General features: G+C 44.4%; 1 protein-coding gene across 1 annotated transcript in view; it reads left to right on the forward strand.

Annotated features, from left to right (window-relative positions):
* The first annotated feature begins 3774 nt into the window (after positions 1 to 3774).
* The window catches only part of LOC140204026 (uncharacterized), a 30952-nt gene continuing 8839 nt past the window's right edge, over positions 3775 to 25887 (forward strand). The window contains exon 1 of the mRNA XM_072270262.1: positions 3775 to 3998. The gene's annotated coding sequence lies outside the window, so the exon portion shown is untranslated. The remainder of the gene's footprint in view (positions 3999 to 25887) is intronic.

A 25887-nucleotide genomic window follows, 5' to 3' on the forward strand; every position in this document is an offset into this window, starting at 1 on the left:
GCAAAAATCAACCTTGGTAGCACATCGAGCAGCATCTGTGGGGGGAAGAGGACAGCTGAAGTTTCAACTCGAGAGCTCTATCTGGACTGCAGACTCTCTTCTCAGCTAAGGAGCCAAAGTTGTACAATATATCCTGAGTGTGGTTACGCAAGGGTGCCAATTAAATAATGTAGACATCTCTACTCCTATACTCAGACCTTCCAGCAGTAAAATGCAAAATGCTATTTGCCTTCATAATCAACTTCAGTATCTGCAGAGTTTCTATTAGCTTTCAGAGACAATTACTAGAACAGCCTCTGAAAGTAAATGCGTCTGGGGAAGGATGTGCTGGCCCAGGAGACAGTTCCAGAGGAGGCTCAGAAGAATGATCCCCTGGATGAAAGGCTCAATATATGAGGAACTTTTGATGTCCGTGGGCCTGTACAGAATGGAATTTAGATCGATGGAGTGGGGAACTCATTAAAACCTACCATATAATGAAAGGTTTGGATAGAATGGAGAGGATGATTTCTTGAGGAGCAGAGTCGAAGATCCAAGGGCACAGCCTCAGAATAACGTCACCTCCCTTTAAAACTGACATCTAAAACTTTGACAAACTTCAACAGATGCGTGGTGGAGAGTATATTGGCTGTCTGCATCACACCCTGGTATGGAAACTCCAAAACCCTTGAATGGGAAACCCTACAGAAGTAGTGGATTCATCACAGGTAAAGCCCCGCCCCATTGAAAGCAGCATCCATCATCAGGGACCTGCTCTTTTCTCACTGCTGCCATTGGGTAAAAGGTACCGGAACCCCAGGTCTCACACCACCAGGTTACTCCCCCTTCAACCATCAGACTCTTGAACAAAGGGGTTAACTCTACCCACTTGTCCATCCATTGAGATATTCCCACAACCAATGGTTTCACTTTGTGGAGACTTTTATCTTTTTATTTCAAGTTGTTGTTATTTATTACGTTTTATTTATATTTGCAATTGCACAGTTTAGTGTTTCTGCACTCTGGTTGATCTTTCATTGATCCTGTTATAGCTACTATTCTGTAGATTTGCTGAATATGCTCACAAGAAAATGAATCTTTTAGTCATGGTTAGAATCAACACCTGTCTCAGAAAGGACCTGGACCCACTGCAATTTGCCTATCAGCACATTAAGGTCTACGGTAGATGTGATCTCAATAGCTTTCCATGCAGCCTTAGATCACCTGGGCAGTACAAATACCTATGACTGGATGCTATTTATTGACCATAGCTCGGCATTAGACACCATCAATCCTACAGTCCTGATTGAAAAGCTACAGAATCTGGGCCTCTGTGCCTCCCTCTGCAAATGGATCCTGAATTTCCCAAATTGGAGGACCACAATCTGTGCAGATTGGGGATAACATCTCCACCTCACTGACAATCAACACTGGTGCACCTTGGGGGTGTGTGCTTAGCCCACTGCCCTACTCACTCTACACCCATGACTATGTGGTTAGGCATAGCTCAACATCATCTATAAATTTGCTGGTGATACAATCATTGTTGGCAGAATTTCAGATGGTGACGATAGAGCGTACAGGAGTGAGATTAATTAAGTGGTGTCACAGCAAGACACACATCAATGTCAGCAAGACCAAAGAGCTGATTGTGGACTTCAGGACGGGCAAGATGAGGGAACACATACCAATCCTCATAGAGGGATCAGAAGTGGAGAGAGTGAGCAATTTCAAGTTCCTGGGTGTCAATATCTCTGAGGACTTAACCTGGAAACAACATATTGATGCAGCTATAAAGAAGGCAGGCAGTGGCTTTATTTCATTAGGAGTTTGAGAAGATTTGATTTGTCAACTAAAATACTAAAACACTTGAAAACTTTTACAAATGTACCATGGAGAGCATTCTGACTGGCTACTTCATCATCAGGTATGGGGTTGGGGGGAGAGATGCTGCGCAAGATTGAAATAAGTTGCAGAAACTTGTAAAACTAGTAAGCTCCATCATGCGTACCAGCCTCCATAGTATCCAAGACATCCTCAAGGAGCGGTGCCTTAGGAAGGCGGAGTCTATCATTAAGGACCCCCACCACCACCCAAGACATGCCCTCTTCACACTGTTACCGTCGAGAAGGAGGTACAGAAGCCTGAAGGCACACACTCAGTGATTCAGGAAAGCTTTTTCCCCTCAGACATCTGATTTCTAAATGGACATTGAACTCATGAACACTACCTCACTACTTTTTTCATTTCTGTTGTTTGTGCTCTGCTTATTTTAACTCAACTATTTCATAGACATAGATATACTTAATGTAATTTTTTCCTCTATATATATTATTATTATGAATATGAGGACACACAGTCCCCTTTTATTGTCATTTAGTAATGAATGCATTAAGAAATGATAGATTTTCCAGAATGATATCACAAAAACACATGATAAACCGACTTAAAAACTAACAAAAACCACATTATTATAACATATAGTTACAATAGTGCAAAGCAATACTGTAATTTGATAACAGACCATGGCACAGTAAAAGTCTCAAAGTCTCTTGAACTTTGTGTATTTCATTGTACTGCTGCTGTAAACAAGTATCAAGACATATGCTGGTGATATTAAATCTGATTCTGATCTCAGGGTTGTATATAGTGATAATAGAATTTACTTTGAATTTCTTCAGGAGGAGTTGGTGAATCTGTGGAATTCTTTAGCACAGAAAGCTGTGGAGGCCAAGTTATTGTGTACATGTAAGGCAGGTTCTTGATTGGTGCAACACACTCAAAATGCTGGTGGAATGCAGCAGGCCGGGCAGCGTCTATAGGAAGAGGTACAGACGGCATTTTGGGCTGGGACCCTTCATAGGGCTAACGGGAAAAAAAAGAGATAGTAAGAGATTTGAAAGTGGGAGGGGGAAGGGGAAGACCCAAAATGACAGGAGAAGACAGGAGGGGTAGGGATGAAGCTAAGAGCTGGAAAGTTGATTGGCAAAAGGGATACAAGGTTGGAGAAGGGGGAGGATCATGGGACGGAAGGCCTTGGAAGAAAGAAAAGGGGAGTGGAGCACCAGAGGAAGATGGACAACAGGCAAGAAGTTATTGTGAGAGGGAAAGAGAGAAAAAAAATTAGGGATGGGGTAAGAAGGGGCATTAACGGAAGTTAGAGAAGTCAATGTTCATGCCAGCAGGTTGGAGGCTACCCAGACGGAATATAAGGTGTTGTTCCTCCAGCCTGAGTGTGGCTTCATCTCGACAGTAGAGGAGGCCGTGGATAGACATAGTCTTGATTGGTAAAGGGGCCAGGGATTGTGGGGAGAAAGTGACAGAATGGGTTGAAAAATCAACCACGATTGAGTTGCGGGGCAAAGTCGATGCCTTGAATCTGCGCTTAAATCTTATGATCATATAGATTTATGATCACATTGTAACTCTGACTATTTAAAGAAATAAAATATTTTTCTCTGTACCAAAGGGGACACGTCACTGATGATTCCAGTCTGGAATTCAGGCGGAAGGCATTTCCCCAGAGAGCCGAGAGAATGTGGTACATATTGTTTTAGGAAATTCCTCAAGTCCTGCCCTCACACAAAAAAAACATCCTCTCAATCTTCCCTCAGACTATTGCAAACCCCCTTCCTCTCATCTACTTCCCCAGACCGCCCACGCAAACCCACCGCCTCCGTCCAACTTCCCGCAATGTAAAGCCACCGACTGACCCAGCGCACCTGCGCACTCCCGCCGCCGAGAGCGCCGGCTGCGGATGTTGGAGCAGCGCAGGCGCACTGCCCTCCCCGGAGTCGGCTCTCAGCATGCGTCGTCCGTCGGAAGCCGGCTGGAGGTGCTGTACCTGAGCACCCTGGCAAAGGCGACTTGGACCCGCGCTGAGCCCGTGTTCTGGGACACTCGACTCTCCAACGGCGCTCCTGCAGCTTCCGGGATATTAAAGCCTCGCCTTCTGGCTTCGCGTCCCGCAGAACTGACTGGGAGGCTTTAAATAATTCATCATTGTTTTTGAGAACGAGGTAAGAGACGCACATTGACTCACCTGTTCGGCAACCTCATTTTTTTTTCCCCCACCAGGGATCTGAACAACCTTTCCAGGGAAAGCAGCGACTCGCTTGCACTTCTTCCCGTCTCTTCATTCGGTGCTTACAATGTGGCCTCCTCTAGCCTGGAGGAACCAAACGCCGCTCAGCGGGGAACCTGGGCTCCCGGTGACCGGTCACTTTAATTCTCCGTCCCATCCGACCCAATCCCTTGCTGTGTTACAACGAGGCCCAAGACGAGTGGAGGGGCAGCACCTCATCTTCCCTCGGGGCACGTTGCAGCCTCCCAGGTTCAATAATTAAATTTTCCAAATTATATCTTGTTTTATTGAGATATAACGCGGAATATGTCCTTCAAGCCGCGCCGCCCAACAATCGCCCGATTTAATCCTAGCCTACTCCAGGATAATTTATAATGCCTACCGACTGTGGGGGATCACAGGGAGAATGTAGCGGCGGGAATTGAACCTGGGTCATTGTTACTGTAACCACTTTGCTGCCGTGTTGTTCCACTCGCTCTTTGGTATTGCAGGAAAAATTCTAGCATGGACAGAAGATTGGCTGACTAGCAGGAGGCAAAGAGAGGAAATATTCTGCTTAGCTGTCTGTGACTAGTTGTATTCCACTGGAGTTGGTGTTGGGACCGCTTCTTTTCACATTATTTATCAATGATTTGGACGACAGAATTGATGGCCTTTTGTGGCCAAGTTTGTGGACCGTGTGAAGATTGGTGCAGGGCATGTTAGGAAGCACAGAGTCTGCAGAAGGACTTAAACAGATCAGGAGAATGGGCAAGGGAGAGGCAAATAGCCTACAGTGTAGGGAAGTGCAATGTTAAGCACTTGGTTAGAACGAATAAAGGTATTTTTATTTTCTAAACAGGGAGAAATTCAGAAATCAGAGGTGCAAAAGGACTTGGGGGTCTGAGTGCAATATTCCCTAAAGATTATGATGGTACTGGGTTTGCTGACTGTGATGTTATAAACTCTGAGACCTTAAACTCTATCAGATATAAATAGATTTGTTATCTCACTAAAGGGAGATGATAACTACCCAGTTTTGAAAGACTAGATCACTTGCGTGCTTATTCTCAACAGTGAGCTTAGCTGCCAATAACCACTATTTGAGTGGTGGGCCCCCTCTCCCTACCAAGGTACGTCAAGCTAACAAAGTAGTTTAAAACAGTTCATTTATTTTTCAGTGGTCCATGTTTAAATCCAGACAACCACCTTAAAACACATTTAATACTCTCAGAGGAGTTCTCTTCAACATTTCAAAAAGCACAAACCATTTCCTAAAACACAGAGTACAAATCATTTGTTAATCATAAAAGATTTCCAAAACATAGGTACAGTCCTTAAACTGAATACCACAAATTGTCTGTTACAGAAACTGAAGCTGGAGGAATAGATTCTACTGCACCCTGCATTTCTCCATGTTTCTTCTTGACGTCGCTTACCCTATTCCTAATAAGCCTGAACTGCTCTCCACATTTATAGTCCTTGGTTGACTTTACACACATGCAATATTTCCTCAGAAACAGTGTCATTTTAATAAAAGTGGTCTGGAAGTATCTCTTGGAGACATAGACCTCAACTATGGCTGTAAATGCTGTGAAGCTAATTTCTTTGAATATATGAAATTATCAACTATAAACATCAGTTATTGATATGCTAAATGATATTGTTCAACTGGTTCTGCAAGCTCCCTTGAACTAAGCAATTTACGAGTAAGCTTGCCTTTTTGAAAGAACCCAAATGAAACAACCCATTGTCTAATGCTACACCTTGAGTAGTAATAAAGCAAGGTGCAATGAGCTTCCATCTGCTCTTTGCAGACAGTGTCTTCAAAATACAGAGCTCGTTTGCACTGCTGTTTAATAGAAAGTGCTTGTTTTAACTTCATGCTGTTTACTGCTTTGCATTTATATTTTAAGAACTGAAGATTGACTTTTTTTTGTGACCAGAAACTAAACAAACTATTATTTGGAAGTTTACTTGCATCTGTGTTTGATCTTGTAAGTGGCAACTGCTCATGTTTAGAAAGCAAGGTTAGAAAATATGAGGCTTAAAGTGAACTGCATGCTCCTCTTGCTAAGTGAAAATTTCTAATCCACCTCCTTCCTACTGATAGCAGCTTTGAGATCAGGACTTCTACAAAGGTTCCTTTTGGGAATATACTGTCACCTCTCCATCTGTTCCAGGAGGCTACCAGTGCTAGAAAATGCTCTCTTCACTGCATTGCTCAAAAAATAACCTCGAGTACTTCCCATATAGGGGTTTCTGTGTGATTTTCTCCTTGGGGTATTCAGTTCCTCAATTTCAGCTGCACACATTTCCCAACCCCCAAAGGAATGTCACTATTATCGTTTTCCATAAACCCATGATAACTATGCATCAATGTCCATATTAGTCCATTTGAAAATCTTCTTCCCCACAATCAATTCTTGCTATTTCCTTGAAGCAAGTTCAAATCATTTTCTCTTGTCTCCAGTAGTTCATCAGGTCAGCTGGTAATGTCTTTCAATAAGCTGAAAAGAGTTCATCGCTGTCACTGGGGTGTTCGCATTGCTTTCAGAATAAGGTTTAATATCACCGACGTATGTCGTGAAATTGTTAACTTTGCGGCAGCAGTACAATGCGGTACATAGTAATAAGGAGAGAAGACTGAATTACAGTAAGTTTATAAGTAGTTAAATGAAGTAATTAGTTTTAAAAAAATAGTGAGTTAGTGTTCATGGCTCAATTTCCATTCAGAAATCTGTTTGTGGAGAGGAAGAAGCTGTTCCTGAATCATTGAGTGTGTGCCTTCAGGCTTCTGTGCCTCCTCCTTGATGGGGGCATGTCCTGGGTGATGGAGGTCCTTAATGATGGACACCACAGTTTGAGGCAGCGTTCCTTGAAGATGAGCTGGATACTACAGAGGCTAGTGTCCATGATGGAGCTGACTAAGTTTACAACTCTCCTGTGGAGTAGCTGCCCCCCCCCCCCCCATACGAGGCAGTGATGCAGCCAGTTAGAATGCTCTCCACTGTACATCTGTAGAAATTTGTGAGTGCTTTTGATGGCATACCAAATCTCCTCAAACTCCTAATGAAATATAGCCACCTTCTTGCCTTCCTTATAATTGCATCGATATGTTCAGTCCAGGTTAGATCCTCAGCATATCGACAGCCAGAAACTCGAAATTCAATGCAATGCACAAATTTAATCAGGATTCCCGAAAGCAAATCCTGCAAGCAGGCTACTGAGCATGTACCCCTGTCCCTTTTTTGCCTCAAGATTAGTAATCTCACATTTTAATTATAGAAAATTATATCCATCAGTTACATGATTCCATATTATAATAATATTCTCTGAGTCATTAAGCTTTAGGAGAGTCTGAGCCCGATGAGACAATTTCCATAGTAAATGCGACTTTGTTTATGAGAAAGCAAATAATAAGTAAGGCAACACTAAGCAATATTATTACAAACACAAATATTCAAAGTAAAATTCTGCAAAAGCAACACTTCTTCCTGGAGTTTGAGTCTGTCTTACACTGCGTTATCCATGGGCATAAGATCCTCCTCATGTGAATAAGAAATTTTTTGTCGCTTCTCAGATCTAAACATGTGTTTTATCTTTTCAATATATCTTCCTACCTCCCCCACCTTCCCATCGAGGTATAGGGGTTCTGTGGTGGACCCATATACCAATCTAATATAAGAGTTCCTCTCATTCTGAAGGGATAATTCCTGCTGGGACAGGTTTGATGTTATCTGTGGAGACAGTTTTAGCTGCAGTCTTGTTTCCCCTTCTGGTCTCGATTACCACAGTCCTATCATTGACAACCTGGGTAATGAGACAAATGGGGAAACTAGAGTTGGATTATTTTTTATGGAATTTCTTTTCTTGGACCTAGTCCCCCCATTGTGGTCTCCAAACAGTCTTGTCAGATTCTTTCTCTTGAATTCCCATAATCTCCTTCAATTCTTTGGGGAGAGTTGAATTGGGTGTAGGCGATGGTTGGTCTGAGTTAGCAATCGGGATCTATTTAGGTTGACATTGTACATTAAGAAATAAGGTGTAAGATTCTTGTCTGGTCCTGTTTTCAAAATTGACACTTTGTTTACTGACAGTTGTACTTCAGGGATAAGTGTGGCCTACTTTGCCTCTAGAGCACCAAACAAAAGAAAATCTGCAGATGCTGGAAATCCAAGCAACACACACAAAATGTTGGAGGAACTCACCGGGCAGCACCTATGGAAAAAAGGTACAGTCGACGTTTCAGGCTGAGTCTCTCCTCGAATCCTGCTGAAGGGTCTCGGCCCGAAACATCAGCTGACCTTTTTTCCATGGGTGTTGCCTGGCCTGCTGAGCTCCTCCAGCATTTTGTATGTGTGTTGCCTCTAGGGTAGACAGTTTTACACCTGAACGAAGACCCTCAAGCAGCAGGGGTGCCGGGATATGGGAACGTGGAGTTTTGCAGCGCTGTGACGGTTGCAGTCTCACTACAAGAAGTCGTGGAGACTGACCATCTATATCCTATAAAAAGATCAGTTATCACAAGAATATAGTTATTAGGTTTCCGATAAGATGGGCTGCCTTGCGATGCCAGAAATAGGCCTAAATACTCAACTTCCACACCTGCAGTGGAGCATTTGGTTTTGTGTCTTACAGGAGGTTGTCTTGTGACTATTATAGGCCAGACCATTTGCAATGAGTCGCTCACAATCACTCAATATGCAAGTCCACCAGTATAACATGCTAATTTCAGGAGTGGCTTGTCTGTCACCATGATCGTACAGTATCTGAATCCTTGGTGGGTTTCTCCAGTCACTGCATCCCACTTGTTTTGCAGGAGACATTTGGTTTTGTCTTTTTTGGGGCAGCAAATCCAAACCCTACCTCTCCATCAGCTTCATATTTGTACCGTGTCTGAAATCCTTGGGAGATGGGTTCAGTAATAGACAATAGGTGCAGGAGTTGGCCATTCGGCCCTTTGAGCCAGCACTGCCATTCACTTTGATCATGGCTGATCATCCACAATCAGTACCCCGTTCCTGCCTTCTCCCCATATCCCTTGACTCCGCTATCTTTAAGAGCTCTATCTAACTCTTTCTTGAAAGAATCCAGAGAATTGGCCTCCACTGCCTTCTGAGGCAGAGCATTCCACAGATCCACAACCCTCTGTGTGAAAAAGTTTTTCCTCAACTCCGTTCTAAATGGCGTACCCCTTATTCTTAAACTGTGGCCTCTGGTTCTGGACTCCCCCGACATCGGGAACATATTTCCTGCCTCTAGCGTGTCCAATCCCTTAATAATCTTATATGTTTCAATTATATCCCTTCTTATCCTTCTAAATTTCAGTGTATACAAGCCCAGTCGTTCCAATCTTTCAACATATGACATTCCCGCCATCCTTGGAATTAACCCAGTGAACCTCGACTGCACTCCCTCCATAGCAAGAATGTCCTTCCTCAAATTTGGAGACCAAAACTGCACACAATACTCCAGGTGGGGTCTCACCAGGGTCTTGTACAACTGCAGAAGTACCTCTTAGCTCCTATACTCAACTCCCCTTGTTATGAAGGCCAACATGCCATTAGCTTTCTTCACTGCCTGCTGTACCTGTGTGCTTACTTTCAGTGACTGATGGACAAGATCTCGTTGTACTTCTGCTTTTCCTAACTTGACACCATTCAGATAGTAATCTGCCTTTCTGTTCTTAATATCCAGGAGAATTCTTAAAACATCATCCTGGTTATTTTTTATTTGTTACTTGGTTACTACCAAAACTCTGGCCTTCCTTACTGTTGTAAAGTCCATCCTGACATCTTGTTTGACTCATTCATTACGTGTTTGTCAGTTAGGTTACTACCATGGCTGTGTAATGAGGCTGCAGTATATTCCAGGATGTGTAACACCTGTACTAATGGCCATCAATAATAATTAATAAATGATCCTCCATATGGAACAATGTGGGAGCAGTTTATCCAGCAGTTCTCCATCCAATAATTGACCAGATGGGAAGGTATCTCTCTGCTATATTCCTAACTCAATTATAGTCAGTACACATCAATCTGGTCCTGCTGCATTTACTTGTTTTAGACATAATTTGAGGGCTTTAGCCTCTGTAAATTGACTGTATGATTCCCTAAAGCCTGTGCTTGCAACTCGTGTGGTTCAAGTTCAGTCTGCAGTAAAAAAAAAAATGTTCCTTTTATAATGAAGAGCAACGATTATAATTGAGTGGGTCCATCTGTCTGGATTTCCGTTACTATCCATCACACTGGAGAATGGTGGTCTCAGGAAGGTTGTGCTACGTTAGGTGTTGGGCAAGGTGGTTCTGAATCTTCCCTGACAGGTAAGGATTGTAAGTCATGGCTCTGAATTCCCACTGTAAGGTGTTGCCTTGTAAAAGTATTTTCCATTCCCCACATCCTGTCATGGTAGCTTTTCATTCATTTGTTGATAATTTGTTACCATTTTTCAAAGGCACAAACTCTGTTTGTATAATAATTGGTTTGTCTCCTTACAGTGGTCTTTCGGCAGTAAGTGTCTGGAATACCATAGTAAGACATTGTCCTAAAGCAGTAACTTTCTGTTCTTTTGTGATGAAATTTTAGGATTCATAGTGTAAGGGTCTTGTGTTTCTTCTCTCTTATTATAGTAGATGGTTACAGTGGTCATTTTTGGAGAAGCATTAATTTGCAGAACAAGAGTTCTTGTTAAGGTTCCTGCCCCGAGGTCTATTGCTTGCTAAACTGCATTCATCAATTTCTCTAGTGTCTCTGGGGTTAAGACAAAAGGCTTTTCATTTCTCTGGTTTACATCTGTTGTATAATGCTTTTAACAATTGAGCATAGAACACTACAGCACAGAAACAGGCTTTTTGGCCCTTCTTGGCTGTGCCGAACCATTTTTCTGCCTAGTCCCACTGACCTGCACACGGACCATATCCCTCCATACACCTCTCATCCATGTACCTGTCCAAGTTCTTCGTAAATGTTAAAAGTGAGCCCGCATTTACCACTTCATCTGGCAGCTCCTTCCACACTCCCACCACTCTCTGTGTGAAGAAGCTCCCCCCAATGTTCCCTTTAAACTTTTCCCCCTTCACCCTTAACCCATGTCCTCTGGTTTTCTTCTCCCCTTGCCTCAGTGGAAAAAGCCTGTTTGCATTCACTCTATCTATACCCATCATAATTTTACGTACTCCGATCAAATCTCCCCTCATTCTTCTATGCTCCAGGGAATAAAGTCCTAACCTATTCAACCTTTCTCTGTAACTGAGTTTCTCAAGTTCTGGCAACATCCTTGTAAACCTTTTCTGCATTCTTTCAACCTTATTTATATCCTTCCTGTAATTTGGTGATCAAAACTGCACACAATACTCCAGATTCGGCCTCACCAATGCCTTATACAACCTCATCATAACACTCCAGCTCTTATACTGAATACTATGATTAATAAAGGCCAATATACCAAAAGCTCTCTTTACGACCCTATCTACCTGTGACGCCACTTTTAGGGAATTTTGTATTTGTATTCCCAGATCCCTCTGTTCTACTGCACTCCTCAGTGCCTTACCATTAACCCTGTATGTTCTACCTTGGTTTGTCCTTCCAAAGTGTAATACCTCACACTTGTCTGTATTAAACTCCATCTGCTATATTTCAGTCCATTTTTCCAGCTGGTCCAAATCCCTCTGCAAGATTTGAAAACCTTCCTACACCTCCAATTTTTGTATCATCAGCAAATTTGGTGAACCAATTTACCACATTATCATCCAGATCATTGATATAGATGACAAATAGCAATGGACTCAGCACTGATCCCTGTGGATAGTCAGGTATGAAAGCTCTAGCATAATTCAATAGTTCTTATGTTGATTGTAAGACTTTAGGGGTCTTTGAATATCCTTTTCGAGTGACCTTTTGTCTAAATGCAGGGATTAACCCATGTGTCTGGTTGGTAATTGTCATACCTAGGAGATTTACTTATGCATGACAGAGCTGAGATTTTTTTTAATGTTGATTACATTGCCTCTGTCACTGAAGGTATGACCTGAAGTGCTTGGTCAGATTTAAGCTTCTTTTATGAGTCAGTCCTTGCAGTATTTTTCATAACTGTTGGAAAATCAAAATGGCGGGATCAATCTTCACAAAAATCCAACCTTCGGCATATGGAAAGGCGAGACTAGGTATGCCTGTATCCGATTTGATGGAGCATTTAAATTCGGGTTGTTACTGAAATTCTCTAGTGCAGTTTCTATTATATTAATGTCGCCCTTCCCCTCCTTTTACATTGTTTTCCCTGAGGGGTGGGGGGGAGAGTGGGCATTTGGGAGGGGCCCTGTCCTTTTGTAGTGAAGGATGAAATGGACCTCGTGCCTGTGCTCAGTTTCATTCTCTTCTCTGTATTATCAGAGGGGCCTCTATATGTTCCCTCTGTCCTGGTAGGTGCATCTTGGTCTAAGACTTCCTTCCACAAAGAAAGGAGTGGAGCTAAAGGTGGTGATTTCGCCATCTAGATTGTGGTTGAATATCTCTTCCTAAGGCAGGCAGTCTCCAGGGAAATTTGGTTTGTTGATTATGGCTTCCCTGCTGAGGGCCTGGTGTAGGAAAATGCTGTGAATGTGATTGACCCCAAGGAATAAAGTTGGTTTGATGCTTGTTACTCCAGTGAAGAAAGCTAATGGCATGCTGGCCTTCATAATAAGGGGAATTGAGTATAGGAGCAAAGAGGTCCTTCTGCAGCTGTACAGGGCTCCGGTGAGACCACACCTGGAGTGTTGTGTGCAGTTTTGGTCTCCAAATTTGAGGAAGGACATTCTTGCTATTGAGGGAGTGCAGCGTAGGTTCACAAGGTTAATTCCCGGGATGGTGGGCCTGTCATATGTTGAAAGATTGGAGCGACTGGGCTTGTATACTCTGGAACTTAGAAGGATGAGAGGGGATCTAATTGAAATATATAAGATTATTAAGGGATTGGACACGCTGGAGGCAGGAAGCATGTTCCGACTGATGGGTGAGTCCAGAACCAGAGGCCACAGTTTAAGAATAAGGGGTAGGCCATTTAGAACAGAGTTGAGGAAAAACTTTTTCACCCAGAGAGTGGTGGATATGTGGAATGCTCTGCCCCAGAAGGCTGTGGAGGCCAATTCTCTGGATGCTTTCAAGAAAGAGATGGACAGAGCTCTTAAACATAGTGGAATCAAAGGTTATGGGGATAAGGCAGGAACTGGATACTGATTGTGAATGATCAGCCATGATCACAGTGAATGGTGGTGCTGGCTCGAAGGGCCGAATGGCCTACTCCTGCACCTATTGTCTACTGACCCAACATTCTCCTCAAAGGGAAAAGAGGTGCCCTATGCTGGCTCCTTGTTGTCCTTATTTGGGAATGAGCGTTAATCCTGATATCACCATCTGGGTACTCAGGATCTCTTCAACCCGAAACCGTTCATGTCTCGGGTGTTGATTAAGGGCTATTTCACACATACTGCAGAGCTTTTCACTGGGATAAAGGGGTAGCATTATAGAATGAACTAGTTTTCAGTCTGCCATTTTGTTCTCTGATCTTATTAATTGTTATCAAGTTCTGTCTTTAGACTATTTTACTCAATACAGTACTAAGACTTCTGCATACACGTCCGCCATTTATTTGTGTAGAAATGCACAGATGTATCATGTGGAGAGGTGGTACCAAGACTACGGGAAATGACATTAATGTGAATTGCTGAATACGAAGAGTATTACTGGCCCAAAAGGCCTGTAACATCCTGCTCTTCTGGGGTAGTCACTTTAGAATACCTTCAGCATCAGCTGGAGGCATATTCTGAATCCCTCCCTCACAAAAAAAATTAACATATCGCCCACAAGGAAAAAAAAACAGCGATGATAACGTCATATCCCAACCTCCTCTCCACACCCCCATGGAAAAACACCAACAAGAACATCAGTCCCCAAATTCCCAACCACTCAATTGCATAAAAACCAACATAACACTCACAAGGACATCAAACCCCAAAGCCCCCAACCTGCTAATCGGCAACAAGAAAGAAAACAGACAAAACTGAAGGAGACCAATACAGTCTACACCAATAATCACATGAATGTCAGAATTTCGAAAACATCCTGCAATATAAAGTAAGAATTGGGAGCTGATAGGTGGATGAAGCAAAGGGCTGATGAAGAAGGAATCTGATAGGAATGTACGGTCAAAGACGGGTCACTCTGGGAAAACTGCCCTCAAAACAATTAGAGCACTTTTCTCATTGTTTGAAGCTCACTTTGATCAGTCTTTAAGTATTAGAAAACAGAAAACCTACAGCACAATACAGGCCCTTCGGCCCACAATGCTGTGCTGAACATGACCTTAGAAGTTACCTAAGTTTACCCATAGCCCTCTATTTTTCTATTGAAAGTGGGAGATGAAAGTAAACTCAGCTTATTCCTGTGGGTAGAAAAGGATCTTTACACAAAGCACTGACTTGATCTTATTTGATCCTTTGGGAAGTTCAGGAGAAACTTCTCCCCCCGAGAGTGACCCCAGTCTCTTAGTGGCTGAGGTGAGCAGTACAGGGAGTGCAGGCTCAGTGAACTCGGAGGGGAGAAGGAGACTGAAGGATATTCCACAGGCTGAGCTGCAAGGAGGCAGGAGGGGAGGTCCCAGGTTGTTCCCCGTGAGGCCCCCACTGGGCTAAAAGACCTATCCTTGCACTGTTCGTTGTCTGTATTATGTACTTGCTGCCCATCATGCCGTTGGCGTTTAGGGCAGCAGTGAAGGTCCTCCACCTCTGGCAGCAGTCAGAGTTTCCTTCATCGTGTCAGTAGCTTCCTCTTGGTTTTCACTACTGTCAAGCAAGTCCCGGGTGGAGACTCAGGAACACCATCGCAGTCAGATGTCAGAGGGGTCTTCATTGCTGTTTTGTTTGACCAGTCAGGGTCATTAGCCCTGAGCTGAACCTCCAGACCTGGACCACTCTTAGTCTGTCCTTTGCCCTTTGACCTGTTTGGCGTGGGTGACCCTACCATGCCCTGACTCCAGCCAACATCGCTCTCTGTGTCACCGAGACATGCAAGTCTCCAAACCACGACGAGGTCATGGTCCCCCCCGGGAGGTATTAAGGGCTGAGCAGCAAGTGTGTTTCGAATGGAACTGCTTTACTTACTTAGATGCAGAATATTAAACTCCAGCCTGGGGCTCGGTCCTGGGTGTGATGAACAGCAGCTAGAACTGCAGAATCTGTTGCCTTGCTGCCATCTCAGAGGCTAGGTGCTGAAATATTCTGAAGGGTTTGTGTGTAAACCTGCTCTGTAGTGTGAACTCACTGGTGTCGTCTCAAGGTAGTTGACTGATAGAGTGAATCCCCCTTCACAACTCGGGTGTCCACCTGCTCTGGGCCAGGCTTCAGAGCAAATTCACACCGTGAGGAGACAGCATTCACCTGTGTGTGTGTGTGGGGTGGGATGGGGAGTGGATGCCTCGGTGAGCTATCATACATTCTGGGGAGAGCCTGTTCGCCTGCTCAGTACGTGGGAAGGGATTCTGCCATTGGCCCAGTCTGGAAAGCCACCAGTGAGTTAACAGCACTGCAGGGGCTGGATTCCAGTGTTGCTGCTTCTGTTCCTCAAATCCAGGATCAAATCTTGTTCACTCTCACAACTCTTTGTAGACCGAGCACCCACAGCCTCCAACTGCACTCCTCCCATTATAGGCATCCGTTAGTCTCATGAGGCCATGGATTTGTGCCTTGGAAAGTTTCCAGGGCGCAGGCCTGGGCGAGGTTGTATGGAAGACCGGCAGTTGCCCATGCTGCAAGTCTCCCCTCTCCACGCCACCGATGTTGTCCAAGGGAAGGGCACTAGGGCCGATACAGCTTGGCACCAGTGTCGTCGCAGAGCAATGTGTGATTAAGTGTCTTGCTCAAGAACACAACATACTACCTCGGCCAAGGCTCGAACTAGCGACCTTCAAATCACTAGACGAACGTCTTAACCACTTGGCCACGCGCCAACATACTCCTCCCATTAATGTCACAATTAATTGGTTTTGATTTAAACACACTGGCTACTGCCTCAGTCTAACTTCCCGTTATGATCAGACAATTCCCAGTGAAATGCTCCTTGTGTCAGTACCTGCAGAGAAAAATCCCTCAAACAGCATGACGTTTCTCTGCTGGTGTTGAACAAAACGTGAGTACTGGCTCTGGGGCAGCAGGTCCCTGTGGATGGTGTTTGTGGGGAGACGGAGGTCTCCTGAGATGGGACTGGAGCTGGTTGAGCTGTTGGGCTTGCAACGTTCCTGGAGGGATCACAGCCAGTGATCTTCCCTCTTGGTCCATTTGTGTTCAGATGAAGACATTCCGTAATAAAATCAGAGTTTGATATCAATCCCAAATTAAACCTTTAGTGGGAACTGTACAATGTGAAGTGGGTTCTGAGGGAAAAAGTTGTTGAGCTCTTTCTTTCTTCTTTTTTGGCATGTGCCTGCGTGCGTGTGAGCCTGTGTGTGTGCGTGCATCTGTGATTATGTCTTTTTCATGGCTTTTACAAGGCGCGGAGAGAGAGAGAGACTGTGTGGCACGCCACTCTTCACACAGACATTTTCGCAGTATTTTCCCTTTTATTTTTACGAGGTCGAGTTGCGATCTCAACACTCAGCCCAGCAGGGATGGAAGACGTACTTGGGAGCAGACCCGACTAGTTTCGAACCCGGGAACCTCCGCTCCCGGGTCCGACGCCGATGTCGTGGCCCTAATGTTGAACTCTTTCAGTGAGGTTTCCACCCTCATAATTTGGGGTGGCACAGTACCGTCACAGTTTTGTAATGCTTTACGACACCGGCTGTACGATTAGGCTTCGATTCCTACCACGACCTGTAAGGAGTTTGTATGTTCTCCCCGTGACTGCGTGGGTTTCCTCGGGTGTTCCGGTTTTCTGCCACATCGATTAGGGTTGGTAAATCGCGGGCTTGCTATGTTGGCACCAGAAATGTGGTGGCGCTCGTGGGCTGCCCTGCATAATCCTCACTGATTTGATTTGATACGAAAGATGCATTTCACTGTATGTTTCAATGTACATGTGACTAATAAAGCTAATCTTATCTTGGATATCTCAATGAGAGTCACAGCCGATGATGCAGGAAAGGAAAGGTGAGGGGGGGTGGTTGAGGTGAAACTTTACAGGGGGTTCAGAGCCGGAGAGATCTGGGGAAGAATGTCCACAAATCTGAAGGTGGTGGGATGTTGATGAGGTTACTGACACTGTGTTGGTTCTGACCGTACAAAATTGTGAAGGTCTTGTGTTTATAAAGAGCCGGGATGTTCCAAACCTCTGTGGTGCTACTGAATGCCAACAGGCGTTGCTGGTGCAGGAATGTGGAAGCAGTGACAGTAAATCAGTGCAGAGTGGCATCCCACGACCCGCAGGACAGTGATAACAACAGAACCTGTCCCAGTGTTGATCACTGAGAGAGAAGAGTCTGTCAGGACACCGGTGAAGAGCTCTTTCCACTCAATCAATACCATGCAATATCTTACATCCATTCAGGAGATCAGGTGAAGACTTGACTTACCAGGATGGGTCTTGCTTGTCCTGAGCTCCTGCGGTGCTTGCTACAACCTCATCCATCCTCCCTCCCTCAGCCCAGGCGGTCCCTGTAGAGATCAGTGTGGTGATCCGTAAATTGGTTTATTACTGCAACGTGCACCAAGGTGTTTGCAAACCATCCAGATGCACGAGGTCTGCGGCGAATTGGTTGTTTGGATTCAGACCTGGCTGGTGCATAGAGGGCAGAGGGAAGTGGTTGAAGGGACTTGTTGAAGCTGAAGGTCTGTAATCCACAGGGATCTGTGCTGGGACCTCTGCTGTTTGTGATGTATATGAATGACCTAGATGAAAATGTAGAGGGTGGGTTGGTAAGTTTGTGGATGATATCAAGATTGGTGGAGTTGTGGACAGCGTAGAAGACAGGTAAGGAATATAGCACGATATAGATCAGTTGCAGATATGGGCTGAGAAATGGCAGATGGAGTTTTAACCAGATAAACATGAGGTGTTGCACCTCAGTAGGGCAAATGCAGGGAGACTGCACACTGTTAAGGGCAGAATCTTCAGGTGTTGCTGAACAGAGAGATCTTGAGATCTAAGTTCACAGCTCCTTGAAAGTGGCCACACAGGTCAATAGGGGGATTAAGGCGGCTTCTGGAATGATTGCTTTTATTAGTAGAGACATTGAGTTCAAACGTCAAGAGGTTATGTTGCAACTTTATAAAAACTCTGCTGAGGCCACATCTGGAGTACTGCACATAGTTCTTGTTGCCCCACTATAGGAAGGGTGTTGAGGCTTTGGAGAGGGTGCAGAAGAGGATTACCAGGATGCCTCCTGGTTTAGAGGGCGTGTGCTATCACGAGAGGCTGGATAAATGTGGGTTGTTTTCTCTGCAGTGCCAGAGGCTGAGGTGCGATCTGATAGAGGTTTACAAGATAATGAGAGGCATAGCTAGAGTGGACGGAAAGAAGCTCTTTCCCAGGGTTGTAATGTCTTAACACCAGAGGGCATGCATTGAAGGTCAGAGGGAGTAGGTTCAAGGGGGATGTGAGGGATAAGAGGGTCGTGGATGCCTGGAACGCACTGCCTGGTATGGTGGTAGAGGCAAATACATTAGAAGCTTTTAAGAGATGTTTGGACAGGTACGTGGGTGTAAGGAAGAAGGAGGGATATGGACATTGTGTAGGTAGGAGCGATTAGTGTTTGTTTCTGTGTTATTGATTTAGTTTTTAGCTGGTTTTACACAACATTGTGGGGTGAAGGTCCTGTTCCTGTGCTGTTCTCTTCTATGCTCTGTGTTCTAGAACTTTGAGGTAGTAAACAGAAGAGGTTCAGCAGATACTGGAAATCCAGAGTAACACACGTAAAATACTAGCGGAACACAGCAGGTCAGGCGGTATCTCTGGAAGAGAATAAACAACAGACATTTCAGCCCTTTTGTTCCTCTGGCACTTTTTGTTACATTGAAATCATACAAGGGGAAAGCACTAAAAGAATGCAGATTAAAGTGTTACACTTACAGAGAAAGTGTAGTACAGACAGACAATAAGTTGCAAGGCCATAACAAGGTAGACTGAGGTCTAAAGTCTATCTCGTACAAGAAGTCTGTTGAATAGTCTTATTAGGGTGGTACACAATCTGTCCTTCAGCCTGGTGGTACGTTCTTTTAATCTTCCGCATCTTCTGCTGGATGGAAGTGGGGAGAAGAGAGAATGTCTGGTGTGGGAGCCAGGGACAGGTTCTTCCTGTGGGCGGCTTTACTGAGTCAACAAGAAGTGACCGCATGGATGAGTGAGGTCTTACAGGAATAATTCTGTATTGTATTTGCCATGAAGAAGGACATGGGAGATCAGGAGCTGAGGGGAGGGAACAATGATACTCCAGAGCGTACCATCGTTACAAAGGTTGGTTGTCTCGAAACACAAAGTTGGACAAAACCCAGGGGCTGAACAAGGTGAACCTTGGGGTGTTGCAGGAAGCAAGATGAGCTGCAGGAAGACTGGAGGATGGGTAGTGTTGTGCTTTAATTGAAGAGCAGTAAGGATAAGCCACATTGGTGAACCTCACATCAGTGTTGGGACAGCTTTTGCAAGGGATTCTGAGAGGCACAACTAGTTGACGTTAGGAAAGGGAAGCAGTGATTAAGTTTGGTCAGCATGGGTTTTGTGTCTGAGAAATCATGAGTCACAAATTTGAGGGGTTTTTTTTGCAAAGGTGGTCAAGGGGATTGATGAGAGCAGTGCAGTAGACGGACTTCAGCAAGGTTGTTGATAAGGTCTTGTATGGCCGGCTGGTGATGCGTGAGCGAGCAGATGGAGACAGAATTGGCTTGCTGGGTAGGAGGTAGAGTCACACTGATGGGTTGTTGTGCAGATTGGAGGTTTGCAGCCAGTGTTGTGTCGCAGAGTGGGACCTTTGCTGACCGTCACATATTTTAATGATTCGGAAGAAGATTAGGGAGCATGGTTAGCAAGTCCATAGGTGACAACTAAATTAGTGCTTTGTGAACAGTGAAGAAAAGTGTCAGTAAAATACTGGAGGAACTCAACAGGTCAGGCAGCATCTATGCAAACTAATAAACAAACTATGTTTTGAGCCAAGACCCTTCTTCAGGACTGTTGACTGTTAATTTCCCTCCACAGATGCTGCCTGACGTGCTGAATTCCTCCAACCTTTTGTGTGTGTTGCTCTGGATTTCCAGCATCTGCAGTATTTATTGTATTAACATCTAACTTTACAGCAGGGCCTGGATTAATGAGACAAGGAACGGCAGATGGAATTTTATTTGGACAACATTGAGATAATGCACTTGGGGATGTTAAACCAAGCCAGGATGTACTCAGTGAGTGGTAGGGCCTTAGAACCATAGAACACTACAGCACAGAAAACAGGCCGTTCCATGCTGAAACATTATTCCGCTAGTCCCATTGACCTGCATCCAGTCCATAACCCTCCAGACCTCTCCCATCCATGTACCTATCCAATTTATTCTTAAGAGTGAGCCTGCATTTACCACATCAGATGGCAGCTTGTTCCACACTCCCACCACACTCTGAGTGAAGAAGTTCCCCCTAATATTCCCCCTAAAGCCAAGTCCTCTCGTATTTATCTCTCCTAATCTAAGTGGAAAGAGCCTACCCGCATTTACTCTGTTTATACCCCTCATAATTTTGTAAACCTCTATCAAATTTCCCCTCATTCTTCTACGCTCCAAGGAATAAAGTCCTAACCTGTTCAATCTTTCCCTGTAACTCAACTCCTGAAGACCCGGCAACATCCTAGTAAACCTTCTCTGCACTCTTTCAATCTTACTGATATCCTTCCTATAGATAGGTGACCAGAATTGTACACGATACACCAAATTTGGCCTCACCAATGTCTTACACAACCTCCCCATAACATCCCAACTCCTGGACTCAGTCCTTTGATTAATGAATGTCAAGATGCCAAAAGCCTTCTTTACAACCCTGTCTACCTGTGACGACACCTTCAGGGAATTATGTATCTGAACTCCCAGATCTCTTTGTTCCTCCACACTCCTCGTGCCCTACCATTTACTGTGTATGTCCTTCCTTGATTTGTCCTTCCAAAATGCAACACCTCACACTCGGCTGCATTAAATTCCATCTGCCATTTTCTGGACCATTTTGCAGTTGGTCCAGATCCCTCTGCAAGCTTTGAAAGCCTTCCTTGCTGTCCACAACACCTCCAGTCTTAGTGTCATCAGCAAACTTGCTGATTCAATTTGCCACGTTATCATCTAGATCATTGATATAGACAATAAACACCAATGGTCCCAGCACAGATCCTTGAGGCACACCACTAGTCATAGGCCTCCAGTCTGAGAAGTGATCATCCACTACCACTCCCTGTCTTCTCCCACACAGCCAATTTCAAATCCAGTTTACAACCTCTCCATGGATACATAGTGCCTGAACTTTCTGAACTAACCTCCCATGTGGGACCTTGTCAAAGGCCTTACTAAAGTCCATTTAGACAAAATCCACACCCTTTCCTTTGTCTACTTTCTTGGTAAACTCCTCGAAAAACTCTACAAGATTCGTTAAACATGATCTACCATGCACAAGGCCATGTTGACTATCCTTAATCAGCCCTTGGCTGTCCAAATATTTGTATATCCGATCTCTCAGTACATCTTCCAATAATTTACCTACTACTGATGTCAGGCTCACTGGCGTGTAATTACCTGGTTTACTTTTGGAGCCTTTTTTAAACAACAGAACAACATGAGCTACCAGCCAATCCTCTGGCACCATTCCCGTGGCTAAGGACATTTTAAATATTTCTGCCAGGGCCCCTGCAATTTCTGCGCTAGTCTCTCTCAAGGTCCGAGGAAATATCATGTCAGGCCCGGGAGATTTATCTACCTTTGCTCGCTGTAAGGCAGCAAGCACCTCCTCCTCTTTAATCTCTATATGTTCCATGACACTGCTGCTTGTTTCCCTTCCTTCCATATACGCTATGCCAGTTTCCTGAGTAAATACTGATGCAAAAAAACTGTTTAAGATCTCCCCCATCTCGTGAGGCTCCACACATAGACAACCACCTTGATCTTCTAGGGGACCAGTTATGCCCCTTACGGTCCTTTTACTCTTAATATACTTGTAGAAACCCTTCGGGTTTACCTTCACATTATCTGCCAAAGCAACCTCGTGTCTTTTTGCCTTCCTGATTTCCTTCTTTAGTATTTTCTTACATGTTCTATACTCTTCAAGTACTTCATTTGTTCCTTGTTCCCTGTACCTGCTATTCACCTCTCTCTTTTTCTTAACCAGATTGCCAATATCCCTTGAAAACCAAGGTTCCCTGTGCCTGTTTGCCTTTAATCCTTGGGGAATGTTACTGATCTTGGGGTTCAAGTCCATGGTTCTGTGAATGTTAGAACAGTTGGGAAAAGTAGTGGGGAAGGAACAATGTCAAGGCATTGAGTCACAAGGATTAGAACATCATGTTGCATTTGTTAGGCTGGATCTAGAGTTGTGGGTGCTGCTCTGTCGGAGATTCAATAGGAAGGATATGGTTAAGTTGGAGTACCACGGGGGAGGCTGGATAGAATGTTATCTGGATTGGAGGGCTTCAGAAATCAGAGCAGACTGAATAGCTTTCCCTGCCGCCAAGGAGGCCGAGAGGTTGCGTGATAGAGATGTATAACATTATGAGAAGCAGATAAGATAGCAAGTGTCTGTTTCGCACGGTAGAGGGAAGGATTGATTTTAAGGTGAGAGGGAGGAGCACTAAAAGACATCTGAATGGTAACTTTTTCCACATGGAGGTATCTAGAATGAGCTGCCAGAGGAGCTGGCGGAGGCAGGAACAAGGACAATATTTGAGGCACATTAACAGGTAAATAAACGCTCAGGTCACCGCAGGATATGGAATTGATGCAGGCAAGTGGGATTAGTGTAGCCAGGCACGGTGGTTGCAGAAACGCAGTGGGCTGAATGGCCTGTTTCTAAGCTGTTCAACTTTGTGACTCATGGCAGGAGTAATGGAGGAATAACGACACAGGTGCTGGACAAGAATTCCAAAAGCAAGTGGCATTGCAGAGGAAGTACCCCAAAACAGTCAGTGATTCCTCATCATAACATGGCTCGCATTGTTGGCACTTTCTAATGAGATCTGCATGGTTAGAGCATTCTAACAACAGCAATTTCAAGTTTATTGTCATCTGGCTGTCCCTATATAAAACCAAATGAGATAACGTTCCTTCGGACCTTGGTCAATCTACATTACATATCAACACAGCATATAAAACAAAATATTACCACAAATAAGTTAACACAATATCATTGAAAATGTGTGTGTAGTGTGCAGCACAGATGAGCACTAAACAGTAACGTGCACCAATAGGTATTTAATACAAAGAGAAATGGAACTGAAGAAAAAATCTGCAGACACTAGAAATCCGAGCAACACACACAAAATGCCGGAGGAACTCAGCAGGCCAGGCAGCATCTATGGAAAAGAGTACAGTCGACATTTCGGCCCGAAGCATTGACTGTTTCTTCTTTTCCATAGGTGCTGCCTGGCCTGCTGAGTTCCTCCAGCATTTTGTGTGTGTTGCATTGGAACTGAAGAGGCTGGATAACAATATTAGCAGGGCACTGTAACCACAACTTGCACTTATCAAGTGTCGTAACAACTCGCCTCGGTGCGATTTAACAACCAGCTTTGGTAGCTCTCTACAACCACAACTACTCCCACTGAGAGGGCATCATACCACATTTCACATTTACTGTTTCAATAACAATTCTTGTAAAGGTTTAGCGGCAGAAACCGGAGAGTGGTAGTAGATCGCAGTCTAGCTGATTGGAGGCTTGTGACTAGTGGTGCGCCTCCGAGATTTGTGCGGGGTGTGTTGTTCTGTATCACCTGTATTAATGATTTAGATTATAAAGTTCGAAGTAAATTTTATTATTGACGTACATGAATGGCACCATATAGAGCCCTGAGATTCATTTTCTTGTGGGCATACTCAATAAATCTACGGAACAGTAACTATCAGTGAAAGATCAACCAGAGTGCAAAAGACAACAAACTGCTCAAATGCAAATATAAATAAATAGCAATAAATAACAAGAGATGGTCCTTGGAAATGAGATAATTGGCTTGGGGTATATTTCAATGATGGGGCAAATAAAGTTGAGTGTAGTTAACCCCCTTTGGTTCGAGATGTCTGATGATTGGGGGTTAGTAACTGTTCTTGAACCTGGTGGTGTGAGTCCCGAGGCTTCTGTACCTTGTGCCTGATGGCAGCAGCGAGAAGAGAGCATGGCCTGGGTGGTGGAGACCCCTGGTGATGGATGCTGCTTTCCAGTGATAATGTTTCATGTGGATGTGTTCAGTGATTTCGGGGGGCTTTACCTTTGCTAACCCTAACGCTTTCTGCCTCTGATCCTCCGATGAGGACTGGCCCATGCACCTCTGGTGTCCCTCTCCTGAAGTCTATAACTAGTTCCTTGGTCTTGCTGAGATTGAGTGAGAGGTTGTTGTCATTACACCCATCAGCCTGATTTTCAATCTCCCTCCATATGCTGATTCATCAGCCCCTTTGATTTGGCCCACGATCAGCGCAGTTGAATATGCCATTGGAGCTGTGCCTAGCCACCCAGTCGTAAGTGTAAAGCGAGTAGAACAGGGGGTAAGCACTCAGCCTTGGGTGCTGATGGAGATTGTGGAGGAGATGTTACCAATCTGAACTGACTGGGGTCTACAAGTGAGGAAATCCAGGATCCAGCTGCTCAAGGAGGTATTGAGGCCAAGGTCTTGGAGTTTGCTGGTTGGTTCTGAGGGTATGATGGTAGTGAATGTGGCAAACTGGAATAGCAGATTTGAAGATGACGCCAAGATTGGGTGCCTAGTGGACAGTGAGGAAGTCTCTCAAAGCTTGCAGTGGACCTGCTAGAAAAATGGCAGAAGGAATGCAGTTTGGCGAGAGAAAGCAGGGTATGATTTACAAAGTGACTGGTGGAGAACTGAGGAGTACAGTAGGTCTGACAAATCTGGGCATACAGATCCATAATTCCTTGAAAGTGGCATCATAGGTAGAAAGAGTTGAGATTTTGGCACATTCTTAAATCAGAACATTGAGAACAGTTGGGATGTTAAATTGAAATTGCATAAGAAGTTAGTGAGGCCTAATTTGGAGTATCGGGTCCAGTTCTGGTTAGGATGCAAGAGAATGAAGCGAGATCTTGTAGAGGTATACAAAACAATGAGGCGTAGCTTAGCAGACAGTATAATGCTTTACCGCACCAGCAACCCAGGTTCAATTCCTACTGCTGCCTGTAAGGAGTTTGCAAGCTCCATCCGTGACCACGTGTTTCCTCCAGATGATCTGGGTTCCTCCCGCATTCTAAAGATGTACGAGTTAGTGTCAGAAAGCTGGCATGCTATGTTGGTGCCTAAGACGTGTCAACACTTACACATCTTGGGCTGTTGGGCATTGTATATATGGCAAATAAAGCCAATTTTTATCTTTGTCAATGGGGTGAATACATGCAGGCCTTTTCCCCTCAGGTTGGATGAGATTAGAATAGAGTTCATAGGTGTAGGATGAAAGGTATGCAAGGATACATGTATTGCTAGCCACAAATAGGAACTCAGCAGAGGGAGGAAAGAAATTATTGACGTTTTGGGTTGAAACACCGCATCAGGACGTGCATTGTCAGAGTGTTGAACTCAGTGACAGACAATTATTAGAACAAGAACTTATAACAGTGGGTCACCGTAAGTATGTCATCTTCTCCAGCTCACACACTCTATGTCCAAGCACAGAATGAGTGACATGCTGTCTTCCTGAA

The sequence above is a fragment of the Mobula birostris genome, chromosome 10, assembly GCF_030028105.1.
Source record: "Mobula birostris isolate sMobBir1 chromosome 10, sMobBir1.hap1, whole genome shotgun sequence".
NCBI lineage: Eukaryota > Metazoa > Chordata > Chondrichthyes > Myliobatiformes > Myliobatidae > Mobula > Mobula birostris.